Source organism: Ictidomys tridecemlineatus, chromosome 11 (genome assembly GCF_052094955.1).
Source record: "Ictidomys tridecemlineatus isolate mIctTri1 chromosome 11, mIctTri1.hap1, whole genome shotgun sequence".
NCBI classification, from domain to species: Eukaryota; Metazoa; Chordata; class Mammalia; order Rodentia; family Sciuridae; genus Ictidomys; species Ictidomys tridecemlineatus.
The window spans coordinates 16,156,469-16,166,446 of record NC_135487.1 but is presented as its reverse complement, the minus strand read 5'-3'; positions in this window follow the sequence as shown (position 1 = coordinate 16,166,446).

The following is a 9,978-nucleotide window of genomic DNA, read 5'->3' as shown; positions in this document are numbered from 1 at the left end:
GACCAAACCCAGTGCCTCACACATGCTGGACAAGTGCTCTACCACTGAGCCACCGCCCCAGCCCCTGATTGAATATTGTTTAATTATAGTTATAATATGTTTGAAATAACTTTAGCAAGCCCTAAACATATTTCCATTCAAATATATGATTCACATTGAATGTAGCATTAAAAAGATTAAAATGGGTAAAAAAAAAAAAAGTGAATGAGGCCTTTTAGTCCAAAAGGACCCTGAGAAAAGCAATCAAAACTGTTATCTTGGACTGGGGCTGTAGCTCAGTGGTAGGTCACTTGCCTCACAAATGTGAGGCACTGGGTTCGATCCTTAGCACCACATAAAAATAAATACATAAAAAGATATTGTGTCCATTTACAATTAAAAAAAAAACTTGTTTTCTTAACCAAGATTTTGTTTGGGGAGGAAATAACTTGCGGGCCAGGGGGGATAACCCCTTAAGAGAGAGACATTAAAGGGGATTTATTCTGTCTTCTGGGCAGTTGTCTAAAATGTGGATTGAGACAGCTTTGCCAGATAGCCTACTTTGCCTATTCTGCCTGATTAAAAAACCCTTACTGATGAGCACCATTTTGTGCAAGGCTTGAGAGCTATAAAATATTAAAGTGTGATGTCCATTGCTTTTTTAGGATTTTTTTTGTTAGTAAAACAGATGACTTGCGATTTTGACCAAACTTGATTTTTCATGAATAACCTGAGTATGTGTGACTAGAGATATGTATACAGCTCAAGCTAAATATGTTTGTCTGAGCCTTACCTAAATGTCATGTAAAAGTTTATAAAATGAACGTGCATATAGGTTTAGCCAATCTTTTATACATTCCATCTGCCATTTGAGAAACTGGCTTATCTCTCTCTGCTTTGACTAAGCCTAGTTCTGATCATTAACACTGTTCCCTAAATGTATAAAAGATTTAAGGCTCTCCTTGATTTTTGCTAATACTGCTAAACTCTGCCAGCCTGTAATTATCTGTGGATTCTGAATTTTACTATAAAAATTAAATCTAGTTGATATAAAGACATATGTGTAATGGTTATGCTAAATATTAGTTCTTTGTATATTAAGTATAGTCCTGTTCTTCTGATAGACAAGTTTTAAAATATAAAGCTCAGAAGAGCACTTTACCAATGTGGTGTTCTCTAAACTAAAGTTGTCTCTAATGATAATTTTAGACTTATAAAAATAGCTAATTTAATTGGGGATCTATGTTATTTAATGTTCTGTAACTGGATCTGTTATCAATAAGATGTCTATAAAATTTTTTGTTATGGGGTAGAAATTTAAATGTATTTTTAAAAGATAACAAGAGCCTGATCTGTTTAAAGGTGACATTGTAAAACATGAAAACATTTTGCCACTTTCCTATTAAAAAAGGGTTAAAAGCTCTCTTAGCTTTTTTTTTGATTCATATTTCAGATGTAATGATGTATTGTGTTATTTGTGAAGAGCCTCATCTTACATGAGATAAGGCTTTGCCTCCCACCTTACTCCACCTTAGAATGTCTCCCAAATAGGCTAGACTTAGCTCCTTTAAAGTTGTGTTCAAAAGATTGATTTTTGTTGTAAAGATTACTGTGATCTCAAACAGGGGATATAGTATATAACTAAGTAAAGGTTCAAGATTATAAAAGTTATTTTTCTTGGTTCATAGCTATTACACAAACTGAATGTTTAGGCTCTATTTATTTCATTTTGTATTTTCCTTGTAAACTTTATAGCTGTTGCCTGTTAGTGTTTTGCAGAGGTACTATATCTAAAAGGAGAAAAAAAAATGTAGATCAATTTGAGAGAATAAGCAATCACGTACAGATAAATAGTATATAATGCTGACTTCCGGTACTAATACTAACCCCCCAGAAATGAAAGAGGTAACTATAAGATTATAGATATTGAAGTTACAACCTGTTACTCCCTCTTTCAGGACTGGTGAAACTGGCTTGCTGGGTGTTTAAAACCAAAAACTTGGAGACCAAAGTCAAGAAAGTAAAAGGGCCAAGGAAAAAGAAGGTAATATTTGGCTCTTGCTTTCTAAGGTCAGCCAGCACCCAGAGAATGACAGGACCCTGTAAGGGCTCTGAAACTCCAGTGAGTCACCTGATCTGCCAGTCAGGGGGATCAAGAGGACCCTAGAGATCAGAATGCCAACAGGTGCACATTCTGTAAAGAGGAGGGTCATCGGAGAGGGAAATGCCTGATGCTTCCAAGAGAAGCCACGTGTGGTCATCAAGAGCCTACCTGACCCGTCCTGGCACAGGACACCACTGGTAGCGGAAAGCTCAAGGAGCCAGCAGGCTTCACACATGTCCCCAAGAGTGGTCTCTGAAGAATTGCAGTTGATTCTTTAGATAAAAACAAGGTCAGTTTTGACCAACCTGGTCTTAAACACCTGGCAGGAGAGTACAGCCTGAGCACAGTCTTACGTGGACATTTAAAAGGAAAAACAATGTTTTGTTTGTTTGTTCTGCTTTTTTTTTTTTTTATGTAACTTAAGATGTACACTTACGTCAGCCTTATCAAAAGGAAGTAAAGCTGCAGGCTGTACGGAAGGGTTCTGTGGGAAGGCTTGATATTTAGCCCCATGAAGGACACGGGAGACACAAGTTTGTCCTGAATTTCAGTAAGTGGCTAAAAACTAATTGTTTTTGTAGTAATTGTTTGCAAAAAAAAAAAAAAAGAAAGAAAAAAAGTAATGCTTTGCTGTCTTGTTTATTGTTGTCCCAGCATAAACTTAACCCTATGTGCACCTTGTCCAGTCACCTGCCTCCTGCCAGCCACCATGAACAGCTGGACTGCTATGATGCTGAATACCCTTAACTGTCCCTGCCCCATCTGACAGAAAATAAGGACTTGGGGTCACTTCCCCCGAATTTCGCCCTCTCTCAGCATGAAGTGGCTTGGAGATGACATCATTGCCCACTTTTCCTTAGAAATGGAAGGTGGAAATCGACAGTGGGGAAATGTAACAGGGGTCCCTTCACCTTCCGAATATGGCCCTCGTGGCTCTAAGGCTTATTTTTTTTTTTTAAGAACATGTTTTAGGTGGCTGTGGTCGTGGCTCCGGGGTAGAGTGCTTGCGTAGCATGAGTGAGACATTTGTTCCTCAGCACTCCATTAAAAAAATAAATAAATAAAGGCATTGCATCCATCTACAACTAAAATACTAAAAAAAAAGAAGAAGAAGAACATTTATTTTATTTATTTTGTCTCTCCTCCTCTCTTCCCCTGGTTAATTGCCCTTGAACACACCCACGACAGGAAGGAGATGCCTGCTGAGGATGTGGGAAATGAATACCTCCCAAATTAACCAGTGAATCCTAACACACCTGAGATGCCCGGCCAGAGCACACCTGGGATGTAACCCTTGAAGAGTTCCTTAAATTAAAACTACCCCCCACCTCCCTCATCCCCCATCCCCTAACCTCCTCCCACACACACCCCTCCCTCCTGATGTAGAGAGTCACAGCCTTTGGGACAGGAGTCCTCTGTGTTTTTCCTTTGCTAACAAAGTAATAAACCTTCTTTTTCCTTTTTCTCAAAACCATGTCCTCATTATTAAATGGGCATTCATTGGCATTGGGGACAGTGACCAAGCTTTTGTTACAAACCCAAGGGCATTTTACCACTGAGCCACAACACTAGCCCTTTTTATTTTTTATATTGAGACAGGGTCTCACTAAGCTACTGAGGCTGGGCTCTAACTTGTGATCCTCCTGCCTCAGCCTCCCCAGTCACTGGGATTACAGGTTTGCATTGCCATGCCTGGCTTTACACATTATTCTTAAACATATTATTCTTTAGGTTAGTGGAAGATGGAAAAATTCCAACTATGCTTTCAGAAGAGGTACTGGGGTCTTGTAAGTATGAGTCGTATGAGAAGTTTAACTCTACCTAGTAAACATTGAGAGGGTACTAGGGCCCCTCTAAGAGCTAGAAGTAGTAGGGCTGAGTCATTTGGGGGACTATAGGATTGTATTTGATTGAGCCCCAGACATTGAAGTTTTGCGTATGCACTGTTCATTGAGATTTGTTTGTTTATTTATGTATTTATTCGTTTGTTTATTTGTTTATGTGGTGCTGCAGGTTGAGGTCAGGGCCTTTCATATACTAGCCAAGTGCTCTGCCACTGAGCTACCCCTCCAGCCTTCACTGAGCAACTACTATGTGCCAGCCCTTAAGTCACTGAGGATATATCCAGGAAGAAGGATAATAAATGTACAAAACAACTTATTTCTATGAAATTGTGTTTGCATACCACCAAAGAGACTGCTGTGCTTAGAATGTGTCCCCTAAAGTCGTGTTGGAGACAGATCCTCAATGCATCACGTTGGGAGGTGGGCCCTAAAGGAGATGTATAGGTCACCAGGGCCAGGCCTCAGACATGGATTAATCTGCTGTGGAAAGCACTTCTGGAGTGGGCTGTCTCTCTCCTGCTTGTTTCCATGTGAGGACAGGATGCTTCTTCCCTCCAGAGGACGCAGAGTTCAAGGGGCCATCTTGGAAGCAGAGCGGAGTCCCTAAACTTTTGGCACGTTGACCTTGAACTCTCCAGCCTCCAGAACTGTGAGAAGTAAATTTAAAAAAAAATTTTTTTTTTTTTTTTGGTACCAGGGATTGAACTCAGGGGCACTCAACCATTGAGAGCCACATCCACAGCCCTATTTTGTATTTTATTTAGAGACAGGGTCTCACTGAGTTGCTCAGCAACTCACTTTTGCTGAGGCTGGCTTTGAACTCGTGATCCTCCTGCCTCAGCCTCCCGAGCAGCTGGGATTACAGGCGTGTGTCACCGCACCCAGTTGAGAAATAAATTCCTGTTGTTCATAAACTACTTAGTCTGTGGCATTCCATGATAACAGCACCAAGGGGACTAAATCAGAAAGACACATGGGGATTGGGAGCAAACCAAAGCCAAGGTTAAGGAAGTCACATAGACGTGAGGCTGAAGCAGTAGATTGTGATGGCCAAACCAGAGCCGGCTGTGAAATGAAATTATAAAAACGTTATGGTAAGAAACCAAGGACTAGAAAGGGTCAGCTCCCCTCCCCTCCTCAGCCCTTCTCAGGAGGCCTCATGAACCATAGGTCCCACCTTCTGCAGTGTAAGTAACTGCCTAGGAGTCCGACGACTCCTTCTAGAAATGGAACTGACGCCTGGGGCGAGGGCCTGTCTTCCTCTCTGTGTCTGTGAGCATGTTAGGGACCCTGCACCAGGCGTGCGGCCCTGGAGATTACAATTTTTTTTTTAAAGAGGAAAAAAGCTCCAGTGATAGGATGGGTCTAAGATGACCCCAAATAACCTATAAATGTTGTGAGAAACTGTGGATCAGCGCTCGGAATTTGGAGTTTGTGTTCCTCTGGGCCACCAAGGTAAAATCAAGGCTGGAGTTCTTCTCCTTTCCAAGAGCTGCTTCTCCAGCAGTGTCTTCCTGCAACAAGATGTCAGCTACGAGACCAGTGTCTGCAAAGGCCAGGAGGCAAGAAAGAGGGGACCTGCTGACGCTGTGGCTGTGCCCAAGACCCAGAGGGAAGCTTCCATGGGCAGGTGAAAGAAAACCTTGGACTGCCAGGAAGAGACCTCGGGCCTGGTGGAAGACCAGAGTCTCCCGGCCCCAGGGCTTAGGGTGTGGTGTGCTCTCAATGGAAGAGCTTCAGATGTGGTGCCTCCAATGTAGGCTCCTCTGACATCCAGGGAAGGGGGCTTCTCCTACCCTGCAGCATGCTGGGGCTGGCACACAGGACCCGTTCAGGGCCTCCAGCTGCTAGACTCAAGTAGCTTCAGGATCCACACCTCCAAGCAGGGCTCCCATCAAACCACTTCTACCTAATAGCCCAACCCAAAAGGGAGGCTGGCATTCTGGTGCCCACGGTGCCAACTGAAAAGGCACTGCCCATCGCTAATCATGAAGTGTTCAGATGGGGGATTTCCTTCTCATTTGCCCTTAATCATCTGAGACTGAATAGCAGAAGTCTAAACCACAGCTTTCAGTACAGACAGACCAGGGTCTAAATGTCAGCTGTCACTATAATTAGCCACGTGTCATAGGAAGCATCGTCACCTTTCTGAGTTTCATCTAATAAAAGACAATATGAGGGCTGGAGATAGAGCTTAGTGGGTAGAGTGCTTGCCTCCCACGCACAAGGCCCTGGGTTCAATCCCCAGCACACAAAAACAAAACAGCAAAAAATAGACAATATTAGCCTGGCACAGAAGAGCACGCCTGTAATCCCAGCAACTCGGGAGGTTGAGGCAGGAGAATCGCAAGTCTAAGGCCAGCCTCAGCAATTTAGCAAAGCCCTAAGCAACTTAGCAAGACCTCTGCCTCAAAAAATAAAAAGGGCGGGGATGTGGCTCAAGCGGTAGCGCGCTCGCCTGGCATGCGTGCGGCCCGGGTTCGATCCTCAGCACCACATACCAACAAAGATGTTGTGTCCGCCAAAAACTAAAAAATAAATATTAAAAAATTCTCTCTCTCTCAAAAAAAAAAAAAAAGAGAGAGAGAGAGAGAGAGCAGGGATGCAGCTCAGTGATAAAATGCCCCTGGGTTCCATCATCCCCCCACCCCTACACACTCAGTATACTGAGTGCCACTGTACCTCAAGGACTCAATAAAAGTGTCCCTGGCTTGCAAAGAAGTGATATTAGCCCAATTATATTGTCTTACACAAATATGTAACCAATCCTATCATTACGTTCAACTCTAATGCACCAATAAAAAATAGGAACAAAGTGCTCCTGGTAGTTTCCAATAAAAAGATATCAATGGAGATATACCCACCGATGAATTTACTATCAGCACCTGAGATACCTGGAAAAAAGCTGAAGCAGCCCACTGAGGACCACGGTAGAGCTGAGGCTGTGGTAACTGGCTGCAATCCCCCATTTGTATCCATATGACATTTTTTAAAGGTTTTGTCAGAGCCAACTCGCCCAAGCCTGTGGTCACAAAATGTCCCTTCAAGGACCCAGGCAACCAGACACAGTTTGCTAACTTGAAATTCCAAAGGTGGGGAAAGGTAGAGCAGAATAAGCACGGGGCATATTTTGTCCCAAAGAGTCAGATCCAGAGGCACAGCCCATGAGGTGGCCAAAGAGGACACCTGTGTCCCCACTGCCCTGCTGCTCTGGGCTCAGAGTCCGGCTCTGAGGGAAGAGTGCACTTTCTAGTTGGAGATGAAGCCAAAATTTCCCAGGAGATCCCAAGACATCAAAGCCTCCTTCCACTTGAGGTGAACCACTTCTGTGGTTCCTTGTGACAGACTGCTTGAGCCAAAAGCATGATGCAAATTCCAGAACCTTCCTTAAACTTCCAAATGTCTGCCACCCTGGCCAACCTCAGAGCAGCTTCTGGACCTAGCCAGCTCTGGGATGATCCGTCTTCTCCCTACAGACTCGGGGGAGCCAAACCGGGAGCCGGCATTTGGCTTAAATATCAGCACGACTTGGTTACACCTGACCAACGGTCACTGATACCCAGAGAGAAAACAGAGCAGTTACCCAGAGGCAGGGTGACCCAGAGTCCCACAAGCCTGAAAGCGGACCCAACCAAACTCCAGCACCCACCCAGGGCTCCAGCTCCAGGGGCTCTCAGACGACACTTCCCAAACCTGTAGAGAGGAGGCAATGTATCTTTCAAGAATTGGGTAAGAGCCAAGTGCAGTGGCGCATGCCCGGAATCCCAGTGGCTCAGGAAGCTGAAGCAGGAGGATCACAAGTTCAAAGCCAGCCTCAGCCACTCAGCAAAGCCCTAAGCAACTTAGCAAGGCCCTGTCTCAAAATAAAAAAAAAATAAAAAGGACTGTGGATGTTGCTCAGTGGTTAGAGCCCCTGGGTTCAATCCCCAGCACCCCCCACACAAAAAAAAAAAAATGTGAAAGGACAGAATATATTATATTTCAAAAATAATGGCTGACAAAAGAAAAAAAATCTAGCTGGGGTTTTGGCTCAGTGATAGAGGGCTCGCCTAGCATGTGTGAGCACTGCCAAAAAGAAAAAGTCTAAGATGTTCTAAGTCTAATCACCAAGGTTCACAAGATGGAGGTGAAAGAGGTGAGGAAGTTTATCAGACAGCACCTTTGGGCAAACTAACCAAAGACTCTCTCACCTTCTAGAATGTCTGAGGATGACTGGGTCCTGTTTACATATGAACCTTCTGGACTGGTTTTGTTGTTTGTTAGTGGGTTTGATTTTGGTACCAGGAATAGAACCCAGGGATGCGTAACCACTGAGCCACATTCTCAGCCCCTCTTTATACTTTATTTAGAGACAGGGTCTTGCTAAGTTGCTAGTGTTGTAGGGACAAACGAGGCAAGGCACCGAAGACAGCAGGAAACAGTTTTATTTGGCTGCAGCCAGGTTCAGAGGGCACAGCTTTGGCTGTCATCAATCAACCCCCTGAACCCTGAGTTCAGGAAATTTCAGAGTTTTATACCCAGCGTGTAAGGGGAGGGGCTCTGAAGTTCACAGTCTGCAGAAGTTCACATAAAAGCAGCTTCTTCTTTCACTGTTTTGGGCAAGTTAACTCTTCCAGGACAACACCTGAGAAGGGGAGAGCTTCTTCTCCCCTTTCTTTCCTCCCCCTGCCAGCTGTTACCATGGGCCCAATTGTAACTTATCTTAAAAATGTAGACATCTCTGTGAAGCCCAGCTCAAGGCCAGAGGCCTTGTTTGCACATTTCTTCAAAGTACTATACTGGATACGTTTGTGAAAAACTAGTAAGGGGGTGTCCAGCACCTGGAGTGCTGGTATCTTCTCGGCCAGTGGCCAAGTAAACAGGGTGACACGAAAATAGGAGGTTTATCTACAATGGACTCTTTTGCTGACAGTCCTAAAATCACCATGGTGTAGAAGGCTTTTCTGTGGAGAAAGGGGGTGCCACTTCACTAGGGCCTCACTAAGTTGTGAGGCTGGCTTTGAAACTGTGATCCTCCTGCCTCAGCCTCCCAAGCCACTGGGATTATAGGCGTGTACCACCATGCCCAGCTGGACTGTTAACTCCAAATAATCCACATGCACCACATCTTCTAATGGACTTCCCTCCCATCTACAGCCAATGTGGGTTCAATGAAACAGTTTATGATTTCTCCCCCAAATATTCATTATAAAAATGTTTTTCCACCTACTTTCTGACCTTACCGCTAGTGATTTCTGAACCTTCCCAGGACCTGGGCCTTCCCTAACTAGCATCTATATAACTCCTTTTATTTCAGATACCCCTCAGTCTTAACAGTTTTTTAATTAACACTGCCATAATTAATTTTAGAATAAAAATGAATTTTCTTGTTGGAAAAACAATACATATTATTGAAAAACCTGAAAACCACACAGGATCAGAAAAAGAAATTTTTTTGGCACTTATTTTTTTTAATTTGTTTTAATTAATTACACATGACAGTACATGATCTTGACATATCATACATTTGATTAAGATGGGGTATAATTTCTCATTAGAAAGGAAATTACAGCCCAGTGATGACCCACATCTGTAATCCCTGTAACTGGAGGCTAAGGAAGGAGGATTGTAAGTTTGACGCCAACCAGAGCAACTTAGGTAGATTCTGTTTCAAAATTTAAAAAATTTAAAAAGGGCTGGTAGTGTTGCTCAGTGATAGAGCACCCCTGGGTTAAATCCCTAGGATCACACACAAAAAAAAACCCCAAAATCTTATCAACTAGACCATGCAGAGGTAGAGATAACCACCATTAATTATTAATAAATTAGAAGGTATTTTATATTTGTATCTATGCATGTAGACACACACACACACACACACACACACACACACACACCTTTAACAGGCTCAATTTTAGAACTGCAAACATCTCACTACTGTTAAAAATTACAGGAAGCCGTGAACAGTGGCATACCCCTGTAATCCCAGCTGCTCTGGAGACTGAGGCAGGAAGATCACAAGTTCAAAGCCAGCCTCAGCAAAAGCAAGACACTAAGCAACTCAGTGAGACC